Raw genomic sequence first — 10735 nt, 5'->3', positions numbered from 1 at the left:
GGCGGTGTGTCAGCCATCCTGCTGACACCCTGCTGTGCGGCAGGGAGGGACGGAGGGAGAGAGGGAAGGCGAGTGCCGGACACGCGTGGGCAGGCCGGGAGCGGCCGCGCCGCTGTCCGCGGTGCTGAGCGCGCCCGCCGGGGCTGCCTCGGTTGGCTTCCTGCCTCGTCTCAAAAAGATGGGCTGCTCTGTAATCTTCCTGCCTATAACATCTCTGTGTCATTTCACAAATGGTGCGGCCCACTGGAACCCACGGATTTTCACCGTGGCGGGTAACTCTGAATATCTTCACCTAGAGCCACGTTTCTTATTTCCTCGCAGAAAGCTGCTATTACGGAAATAACTGTCTGCTAAGCTGAGCACAGTGGGGAGTTCTCAGGAAGATGATTCTTCTGAAAATGCCTGTGAAATTCTGCTGAAAATGGCTACACCAAAGCAAGGAGAATCTCCTTTTGTACCATCCCAGCACATCAACGATAGAGCTGCAAAACCTTAATCCTTAAAATCCTGACTGAACTGATGTAGCTGAGCTTCTGTGTGCTCTTCATTACAATACTTGATTGCCTAGAACTGCTTACAGTACCTAAAAATATCTGATATATTCAAACTATCAGCAACACATCCAGCGTATAGTACTGAGTGCCACCCACTGGCTTGAAGTATTTTTTTCACCATGTGCCTGACTTGCTACAGGAGCCAGAAAGCAGGAGAGAGACAGTCAGGAGTGACATTGAAAGGAAGAGTCTCCCTTATTACTTAGCTAACATGTTAAATTGGTTTATGGCTCAAAGTTCTGTAGTACTAAAAGTTCTTTGTGAGGTGTGATTATTTAAATTGGTGCAATCTCTCTGATGGTGTTGAAGTGCTGCTTTGAGTCCAGCAGTTCCTAGGAAAGCTGATAGCAAAAGACAGTTCTATAGGTTTTGTTACATATGTGTGTCATGGTGTTTTGCTCCATGCTGGGCTCAGCTGTACCATTCTGTAGGTGACTAGCATTTAGAGATTTAACCTCTTTAGAATAAGATAGATTTATTTTTCACTTGAAGGTGCTTTTGGCCTTCTTCTGATAGAGTATGTATGGCAGTCAGGCTCACAATCTCAACACCCACCACCACCTCAATTCCCTAGGCCAGCTGAGCATCCAAGGAAGGAGCGTGTGAAAGGAGATCCTAGGTCTCTTAAACACATGCTTTCTGATGCTGTATCTTCTGTCCATCATCCCTTCTGGCAGCTTTCTGAAAAGCCTTTGTTAGTAGTCTAGGACACTTTTTCCTCCTGTTCCTACGTTTATCTTGCATTGGGTCCTATTTCAGTTTAATTCAGGGAATGACAGAATGCCTATATTCAGAATGGCAAAGCCTTGGCTGTAAGAGTCACAATGTTGATTTGCAGCCTTTGATATATAATAGCTTTATTTCTATATGTGTTGTTCCTTGCACTTGCATGAAGGAGGTGATGTTTCATCTACAACAATCTTACTTTCAACATAAGGGCTTATCCTCAGGAGTATTGTTAGCATGGGGCATTTTTGTGTTATATATTAGATTTCATGTGATTCTAGAAATCTCTGCTTCATTTTCCCCACATGTTCAAGTAATGGCTGTACAAAGGGGGCTACCCATCTTGCTTGTGTCAAGCAAGAACTCATTTCAGCAATCGATGTGCCATCACCCAGTCTTTGCCTGCAGGACTCTGTTCTGCATAGGGAGAGTCAACCATAGAGGAAAAGCTATGAGAGTGGAGAACAACCATTTATAAACCTGTGACAAAATGTAAAACGTGTTTCCCATTAGAAGTTGTGCCCAAGGATGCCTAATGTATAGTTTTTCATCCCATGATCTTCAAGAATGATGTACACATGATTTTATTTTTTAAAAAATAGTGATCATGTTAGGAAGATCAGGTCAGGCAGATCTCAGCTAGCCATCAAGATGATTTTCATTCTGTATGCCACCAATTTGTCATTCCGAAAAGGCTAAATTTTTTACTAGGTTTGATTGCATGAGGTGATAGGCGCAGGTTTAGTTTCCCTCTTCTTTGCAGTATTCAAAGCCTTGTTGATGGTGGTTGCAGGAAGATAACTGATACTTTCAGACACTAAAATATTTCAATGAAATAACATATGATTGTCTGGCAAGCATATTCTGTGAAGTGGAAGAGAGCTTTGTTAAAGCAGAGCAATGTCTGTTATGTCTCTGGTATGAAATACTAGTTTTCTGACCTGATTTTTCATATGGAGGTTTTAGAGAGAGACATGGAGCACCCTCTGTTTCTCTGCGAATGGTCTCAACATATCACTCCTTTTCCAGAGCTATTCACCACCTAATTTCACTGGTCTCTGGTGTGACTAGACCCCAGGGAAACATCTTATGTGCTTTTTCTTCCCTGCAAAGCAGGAAATTGCCAATTTTGCATTATCAAAGGAATAGAGAGTTTGATGGAGACCTCTCTCTGTGCTTCACTGTGATACACAGTTATGCAGTAAATTTGCCAATGGCTTCTGCTGCCCAACAGAATTCCCACCCTAAAGCTGTGTGGCAAATGTTCTGGTTTTGGAGAACACGTCTAGGTAATGCCTCTGTGATCTTTAGAGACAAAGGATTAGCTGTGGCAGTCTGCTCATCCTAATGCATAAGGGCAAGACCTACCTAGTGTAGTCGGCCCTGCTGGGAGCAGGACATTGGCCTGGCTGACCTGCAGAGTTTCCTTTCAGTCCTAAATTATTCCATGGTTCCTATAAAGCTGCCTGAGCATGTAGCCAGAATCAAAGGTGCTTTGTACAAGCAGTGCTGGAGCCATTGGTGCTGCAGCTGCCCTTGGGCAGAAGTTTGTCTCCAAGTGCTGCCTTCATTTCTCATGAGGAGCATGGAGGCACTCAAGAGATACAGTTTTGGGGGCTGTGGTGTGGTGTGCAGGGATTGTGCAGCCTGAACACTCCAGCACATTGCAGTCCTGACATGCCTCTGCCTTCCTGCATCCCATGCTTAGTTCACTGCTTGCTCCCATGGATGTAGCTGGATGGCTGCTTTTCTGCAGGACTTACACTGAAGAAGAATCCACGCAGCCAGACAGAGCCCCGTTGGGCACCCATGGTGTTTGTGAAAGGCTCAGGAATCTCCAGGTATGACAAGCTAAGGCTGCCTGTCACCCCACCCAGTGATCCATTGCTCTTCACTATGAGTGGGTTTTCCCCTGTGTTCCTCACAGGGTTGCTGGTTGCACAAGCCAGCACCAATTAATTCGGGGGCAGTCCTGCATCTTTACTGGGATGCAGGTTTCACATGCCCCTTTCCACTGCTTTCAAACAAGATAAATCGCACAAGACTTTAACCTTTATTTTCTACACATTGTCTTTTTCAGTGCTGTATACCATGAAACATCCCTATAAACAGGCAGGAACTGAAAGAACTGGAGTTGCTCTGAGTTATATGAAAACCAACTTCGAGCCCAAAGAGTGGCATTTATAGAGGCAAGTGGCTTGTTGAATAGTTGCTCAACTGCAAGCCACGATACTAAATGTCAGTCTGGGAATGCCATAAATCCTATCTAAAATGTGCTCAGGTTGTTTTACATTTCAACATGTTAGCCCAAAACTCTTCAGACAAGAAAAGAATAAGCAGCGTGGGTGGCATAATTGTTACTTTTTTAGATCCCAAGCATATGCTTTTAGCAATCAGGACCTCATAAATTTTCCCTCAATGCTTGTCAGTGTTGCTTAGGTTTCCAACTAGGGGCTTTGAACTCTGCTGGCCCTTCTCCAGAGCTATCATCTTGCCTGCACTGATGTCTGCAGTTTTGGGGTGAAAACGCTCCTGTGGAAAAAAAACCACAGCCTTTATTGCTGAAAGACAGAACTTGACAGGTAGGACTGAGACTTGTTCCCATTTTAAATGGGCCTTCCTTTACTAATCACCCTCTCCTTTCTACTCCCACCCCTGCCTCAAGCTGTGGCTGTCCTACAGTTTGGTCCTTTTAGTTTTAGCCTTTGGCAGCTTGTGCTGCTCCTGTACTCATTTCCTCAACAAGTTTCCAACCAGGTTGGGATTTGGAAATCCTGCTCACCCCCCCAGGAGGATCTGTATGAGCAGGGCCACCAGATTTCAAGGCTGTTTCCTTCCGTGGCCCATTCTGACCTGCAGATAAGCCTCTGTGAATCCTGCTGGAGACAGGCTGCTGCAGGGCTTGTAGGAGTTCTCAGGGAAAGGGGTTTGAATTTGTTTTGCTTTCATATGAATTATTTGTTTGTTTTACCACATTTTTAAAATTGGGGGGGGGGAGGTGCTTAGGGTTGGGGTTTTTTGGGTTTTTCGTGTTTTTTTTTTTTTAACCTCCCAAGTTTTGCCCAGTATTCAAAGCCTTTTGACTGGTGCCTCCTGTATGCTGGGCTCTGATGGGTTCTCAGCAGTGCCTCTAGAGGTATCTCCTGCTTATTTGGGGTGTGTCTGATGACAGAGGAGAGGGGGCAGAAGTGGGACATGGGGTTGTTTGCAGAACCCTAAACACATTCCTTCTGAAATCTTTTTTCCTCCTTCTGCTGAAATCAGATTTCACCTTGATAAGTCTAACACTGTAGCAGACCCACCGCAGGGATTTATGTCATCTTTACAGAGGAAGAAAAATTGCAGGAAGAATGATGTAGTGCTGCAGCTTTTCAGTGTGGTAAATTTAAGGTACTCAATTTACACCATTATAGCTCTTCAAAATGATCTAAGAAAAACACCTCTGAAGCTCAAACTTTGCTTACTTCTCAAATGCCAAGATTAACCTTTTGTGAAATCTTCATGTTAAACCTAGCTGCAATTTGGCAGAAGTTTAGGGAGGAGAGAAGGAAATGGTCTGGAAAGATGATCATGATTTAAGAAGCTGTTCTCAAACAAAGTGACCTCGTTCTTTTATTTCTATTTATCTAGCCTGTCTTCCAGAGAGCATTTTTTGGCTATCAAAACACATTTATTTAGATCTCTCTTTTCTGTGACCAAGACATTGTCAGCCAGTTCCTGAATTTTAACTGCTTGATTCTGCAACCTTAATATTTTTTTAACATTGGTTTGTGTATAAATTCATACACTTAGTTTTAGGAAAAAATTGAAAAAAACCAGCTTTCCCAGCATATGGAACCATATGTACCCTCACAGGGGCCAGGAAAATGGCTGAGCTATTTAGACTATCTAGCAGAGACCTCCACTTGAGTTAAGAGTGTGCAGCCAGAGCACTGAAAAGTTGTTTTCTCTGGCAGGGTGGTCTGCAGCCCATGTCTGTCAGTGGCTGTAGTAAGGGGTCAGCAGCTCATCTGCAAGGGATGTATTAAACATCAAATTAAGTGTAAGTTAAAGGTGGAATATCCTGTTTGAAGAACAGAGGGTGTGCTGTGGGTTTACTGTGAACCACTGGGCTGCAAGGTTTGGGAACTGCTGGTCTTTGTGGCCAACTCATAGAAGAAGGTGGGTCACATTCTTTGCTAGGGATTTCTTCAGATCTGTCCTCCAGACCTCTTCTGGAGAACCTGAGCTTTGTCTCCAGTTGCTGTGAAAGAGTGGATGCACAGACATCCCTCCTGTCTCAACTCCTGCCACACTCTCTTTCTTGTGGAGGTGGTCACCTCCCTCTACCCGTACTATCTAGGTGCTGTCACCAAGAGAGAGGTACCATCTGTGCATGCTGCTGGTTTGTCTTACACCACAGTGATCCCCAGCAGCAGAGAATTACTGAAATTCCTGCTTGGTCCTTGGTCTTGTTTTAAATTGGTGGTGGGCTGTTAGACCTTTTAACTTGAGAGGTCTGATCCAGCCTAACTTTTACTGTTTCTTTGTTGTCTAAAGATTGCTCATGTACCAAATACATAATTCTGCGGTATTTTCTGTATTTCCTTAGAGATGAGCAGCTGAAATTAATGTAGCTCTGCCTAAGCAAAGACAATAGAAGGGGTTTTTTGGCAGTGCTCACCAGGGCATTGCTGGTAGTTGTTTATAAAAAAACCAGAACAACAAACCCCAAACCAAACAAAAAACCCCCCAAGCAAACAAAAACCACAAAACCACACAACTTTAACTTAGGGCAGTTTTCTCACTCCCCTCTTCTTTCCTTCTCCAAAGTCTGCTGGTTGTCCATATTGCCCAGCTGCCGGCTCTGGCCTTCTGAACTCACCAGCCTCTGCTCATTGCAGCCTGCAGAGCAAACATGATGTGCTTGTGTCCCAGAACACTTCCAGCATTGATCACTGCTACTAAATGGTGCTGTAAACACCCGCTGGGGGTTTGCTGTGTGATGATGCCTTGTGTGAGCACAGAGATCTCTCCACACATGGGCAACTGAGGGCCTGGTGCACAGGAACAGCCGAGTGTGAACTGCTGGGTTTGGGCACGTCTCCTTTGGATTGTGGACAGAGTTCCAAAGCAGCAGCATTCCCAGTATCCACTCCTGGAATACAGCACACTGCTTCCTTTCAGTGTTTGAAAGCCTTGCTTCAAAGCTTCAGAACTTCTAAATAAGGCAGGCAGAGCCTGCCTTATTTAATATTAGTGAAACACTGTGGTTTTCCCTAAATTCATCCTCCAAATGGCTGGGCTAATTTTGCTGGAACTCTCTGTAAAATATTTAGCCTGAGGCAAACGTATTAGAGGGGAAATTTTTGCCTGAGCACCGAATGTTTGACAGTTGCAAGCAACTGAAATCAGGGTCTTGTGACAGGGAGTAGGAGGCAAATTTAACTATTTCATCTGTGCCGGGTGTCTGCCTGTACTAACATTTCTGGTTGGATGCATAAGTAATATGTGCAAGTCCATAATATATCCTTTCTCTTTAGGAACCAGCTTTATTCTGGTAAAACTCATTTAAGTCTATGGAATTACAAGACCACAAACCTCATATAACATTGGGAAATCAGGCTCTATGGATGTGCTCTGTGTGTGGTATCAATCTATTTGCATTGTATATATCAATAAGGCTTGTGGTGAAATGAGAAAAACAAGCTGCTTGTATATCATCTAGGAATGAGCCCTATGTTATGCTTAATATTTTCCAGAGACAAATGTGGTGACAGTCTTATCAGAAACACTGGCTGAAATGAAGCTGTTGGTCCAAACATCCTCATCATCCTTTATCCTAAAGCCAAAGCAAAAATGAGATGTCCCAGTGGGTGTGGGCCATGGTAACATTACTTTTTATCATTATTATTATTATATTCAGATGTTGGTTGTGTTTACAATTACAGTGCTGGCAGATGGACTCTATTAGAACTGCCAAATCTGATCATCTAGCCCCAAATCTGATCATATTACTGAGAACACAGTCTGGGATTTTACAGGGGCCGGAGACAAATTGGCTTTTTCTTCCTCGCCAGCTCAACTTGCCATATCTGTTTCAGAGTGAGGCACAACATCTATTTTATTGAGCCTCTGCCTCTTGCTCTGGATCCTTCTGGGTGGCTGCTGAGCAGAGACCAAGAAAAGTCAGTGGCTTTGCACTCTGGAGGGAGCAACACATGGGTATCCTTACAGATTTGGCAGGTAAGTGAGCTCAGGTTCACTGTGCATGAAAGACGAACAAGGGCTTGCTTTCCCATTTTGGCATTCCATTTTTTTTTTTTTTTTTTTTTGTAACAAAAGGAGATGTGGAGTTGCGGAGAGGAAATTCCTTACAAGCCAGTTTATGTCATTTCTCTGTGGTCAGGCTGATTATTTTTCTGTCCCAGGAACAACAAGCCAACAGCAGCACTTGCATGGTGTACTTTTGATCCAAAGAGTAAAGTGGGCCCAGCAGTTAACTAGGACAAAAAAATCCTTCTGGCAGGTCTAGCTGCCAGCACTTAAGCGAGTTTCCACTACACAGACTCTGTTCCCTGGGTTTGATGGCTCACTGAGTGAAAATGAAGAAATGAGAAGGTTAGCTTGCTCTCTGGAGAGTGAGAGATGCTCTTTGGAAAGCAAGGTAGATGCTCTGATTGTATGCAAACAAGGAACAGACAAGGAAGCAGGAGCTGCAAGGAAATTGCCATGTGCTAAAGGATTATTCTGATGAAACACTATAGGGTAACTAGTGGAGCAAAATCACTTGATCCTGACTCCAACAGAAGGCCTGTTTTCTACTCTAGGAATGACTCCCTGCAGCTGAATAGTAAAGACCCTCAAAGGTAGCAGAAACCTTCCACTCCTGCTTATTAAATCTTAGGACAGGAGTTCATAGGGCTTTGTGACAGCAGCCATTCTCCTGTCCCACAAAATAGGGAGCCTCCCCATTTACCTGACATGGTACTGGAAGGGCATTGGAGTCAGTCAGTCCAGCCCTAATTTAGGGAAGGGGATTTCTCATATCCCAGCTGACTGCCAAAAACTTGGTCACTGAAGTGGTCTGTGGCAGCATCTTTTTTCTTTAGGCAGGCAAGGGCTGTTACAAGTGGAGGTCCTCTAAAAGAAAAAGTTTGTTTTGATGAAGATGGAATTTATGGTCAAGTTTTTTCCTTGGAGAAAACTGCTTGCAGGCATCCTAGGGTTTCAAGGAAATTGAAATTGCTTTTTTATTAGCAAAATTATTCATTGCATCCTACCCTGCGTTGTACAGTGCTTCTGGCATGAGGAGCCTTGGAGAGGGGCTGTGGCTGCAGACTCAGCAGGGAACACTTTCAGGAGCAGGCAGCCAAAAGCAGCTTCTCCTCAGAGCAGAGAGATGCCATGGGAGACAGGAATCTGCTGGATTCTGAAACTGGTGGGAGACAGATGTCAGGAATCTGTTTCTTGCAGAGATGAGATCTACCTTGGGAGGGTGCAAAGGTCTTCTGACGCATAGTTTGCAGGGTATCCCAGATTCCTAAGCGCCACAGTGGGTTGTCGCTGCCGTTTGTGGAGGCAAGGTACCCAGTGGAGCTGAGGCAGCGCTGCCAGTTCTCTCATAGCAGCAAGACCCTGGACCCAAAGTGTCTACTCTATTTTGACCTCAAGAAAAACTGTGATCTTGCTTTGAAAGTGGTGGGATTTTCCTGATCTATTCAGCTCAACAGCTGGGAGAGCATGAAGGCCAGGCCGGGGGAGAGAGGAGGGTGATCCAGAGCTGCTGCCCCTCAAGCAGCTCAATAAAGCTGTCAACCTGCTCCTTCAGATGGCTGAGTCCTCACAATTGCTCTTCCTGCCTTCCAGGGCTCAACACTGGAAGCTGCACCATGTTTCCCTTTGAGCTGGTAAGTTTCCTCTTAATTTTCTTTGGATTTTTCTAAGCATGCGCTTGACTCTTTCTAATGGATTTAATAATTGATTTTCATTGATTTCCTGCATGGTGTTTCAACATAATGTGAGAGACAATCCAAATGGGCTGAGTCAAAACCACTGCTGTGTGTGCAAGGGAAAGGTGTAGATAGTGCTATCAGTACAGCTCATGGAGAGGAGCCACTTTCTCCTTTGCCCTCAGCAATAGGTATTTAGGTTTTGCGTGACTAAGCATTATCTTCTCCTTAATTCTTGCTTGTTGCTACTTAGCTGTTGTCTTTTTATTTGAATGAATAAGCGCCTCTGAAGAGGAAATATAGCTGTTTGGTGTTTTCCTTTTTTTTTTTTTTTTTTTTTTGTCCCCTGTGGACAAATGCAGGGAAGCTCTGCTTAGATGTTATTTTAAGCAGCTCGTTTTTGCTGCCTGACCTATGTGACTGACTTAAGGTCATAGGAAAGTGCATCTTTTTTCCCAGATTGCATGATGTGCTTCATGCTTTGGGCTATGCTAATAATTTTGATTTCTGGGACAGAAGGTAGACATAAAAAGGCACCTTAATTCTACTAGTCCTTCCTAAAGCTTCTCAGAGGAATTCTATAAGCTTCCTCTGTAAACTGCATCATCCTTTAGTTTCATCTTGAAAAGTAAGGGCATCGACTACCCCGTGAAGGACAGCAGCACAGGCTGTTTTCCCTCAGAAGGATGAGTATAACAGAGCTGTCAGTTCTGCTCCTCTCTGAGTTTATACAGTACCATTAAGCTGACTATCATCTCTTCCATAATGTTGCTTCCAGTTATTTTGTATATTGGGAGTAGTATATGCAGGAGGGCAAGGCTGCTGTCATGCAGGGGGACATGAACAAGCTGGAGAAATTGGATGGCAGAGGCATGAAATTTAAGAAGGCAAAGTCCCACAGCTGGGAGATAATAACCCCATGCAACAGTACAAGCTGGGGAACGGTTGGCTGGCAATCAGCTTAAACTAAAAGGACTTGGAGGTTTTGATGGACATGAAGCTGAACATGAGTCAAAAATGTGCTATTTCTACAAGGAGAGCCAACCACACCAGACATGAGGTGCAGTAATACCAGCACAGCTGGCAGGTCAGGGCAGGGATTGTTCTCCTCTATCCAGCACTTGTGAAACCCCATCTGGTGTAATGCATCTGGTTCTGGCTCTTAGAAAGCATTGATAAAAGCATTGATAAACTGGAGCAATGTTAGTGAGTGGCCACTAACATGGTCAGTAGGCGGGAGTTCAACGTTCAAGGAAGGCTGATGGAGATGGGTTTGTTCAGCTTTAAGAAGAGAAGATTCAGGTGGGACCTTATGGTTACCTTGAACTACATAATGGGGATTGCAGAGCTGCTGAGAGGTGCCCAGAGAGAAATGACAAAAGGCACCAGGCACAACTTATACCAGGGGAAATTCCTACTGTGCCTGAGGAAAAAGGGTTTCACCCAAAGAGAGATGCAGAGCTGAAGAGGTACTCAGAGAGGCTGGAGGCCCTGATTACCAGAAGTTGACTCTGCAAGACCATG

This window comes from Corvus cornix, chromosome 1A (genome assembly GCF_000738735.6).
Source record: "Corvus cornix cornix isolate S_Up_H32 chromosome 1A, ASM73873v5, whole genome shotgun sequence".
NCBI classification, from domain to species: domain Eukaryota; kingdom Metazoa; phylum Chordata; class Aves; order Passeriformes; family Corvidae; genus Corvus; species Corvus cornix.
Note: the sequence above shows the minus strand (reverse complement) of the source record.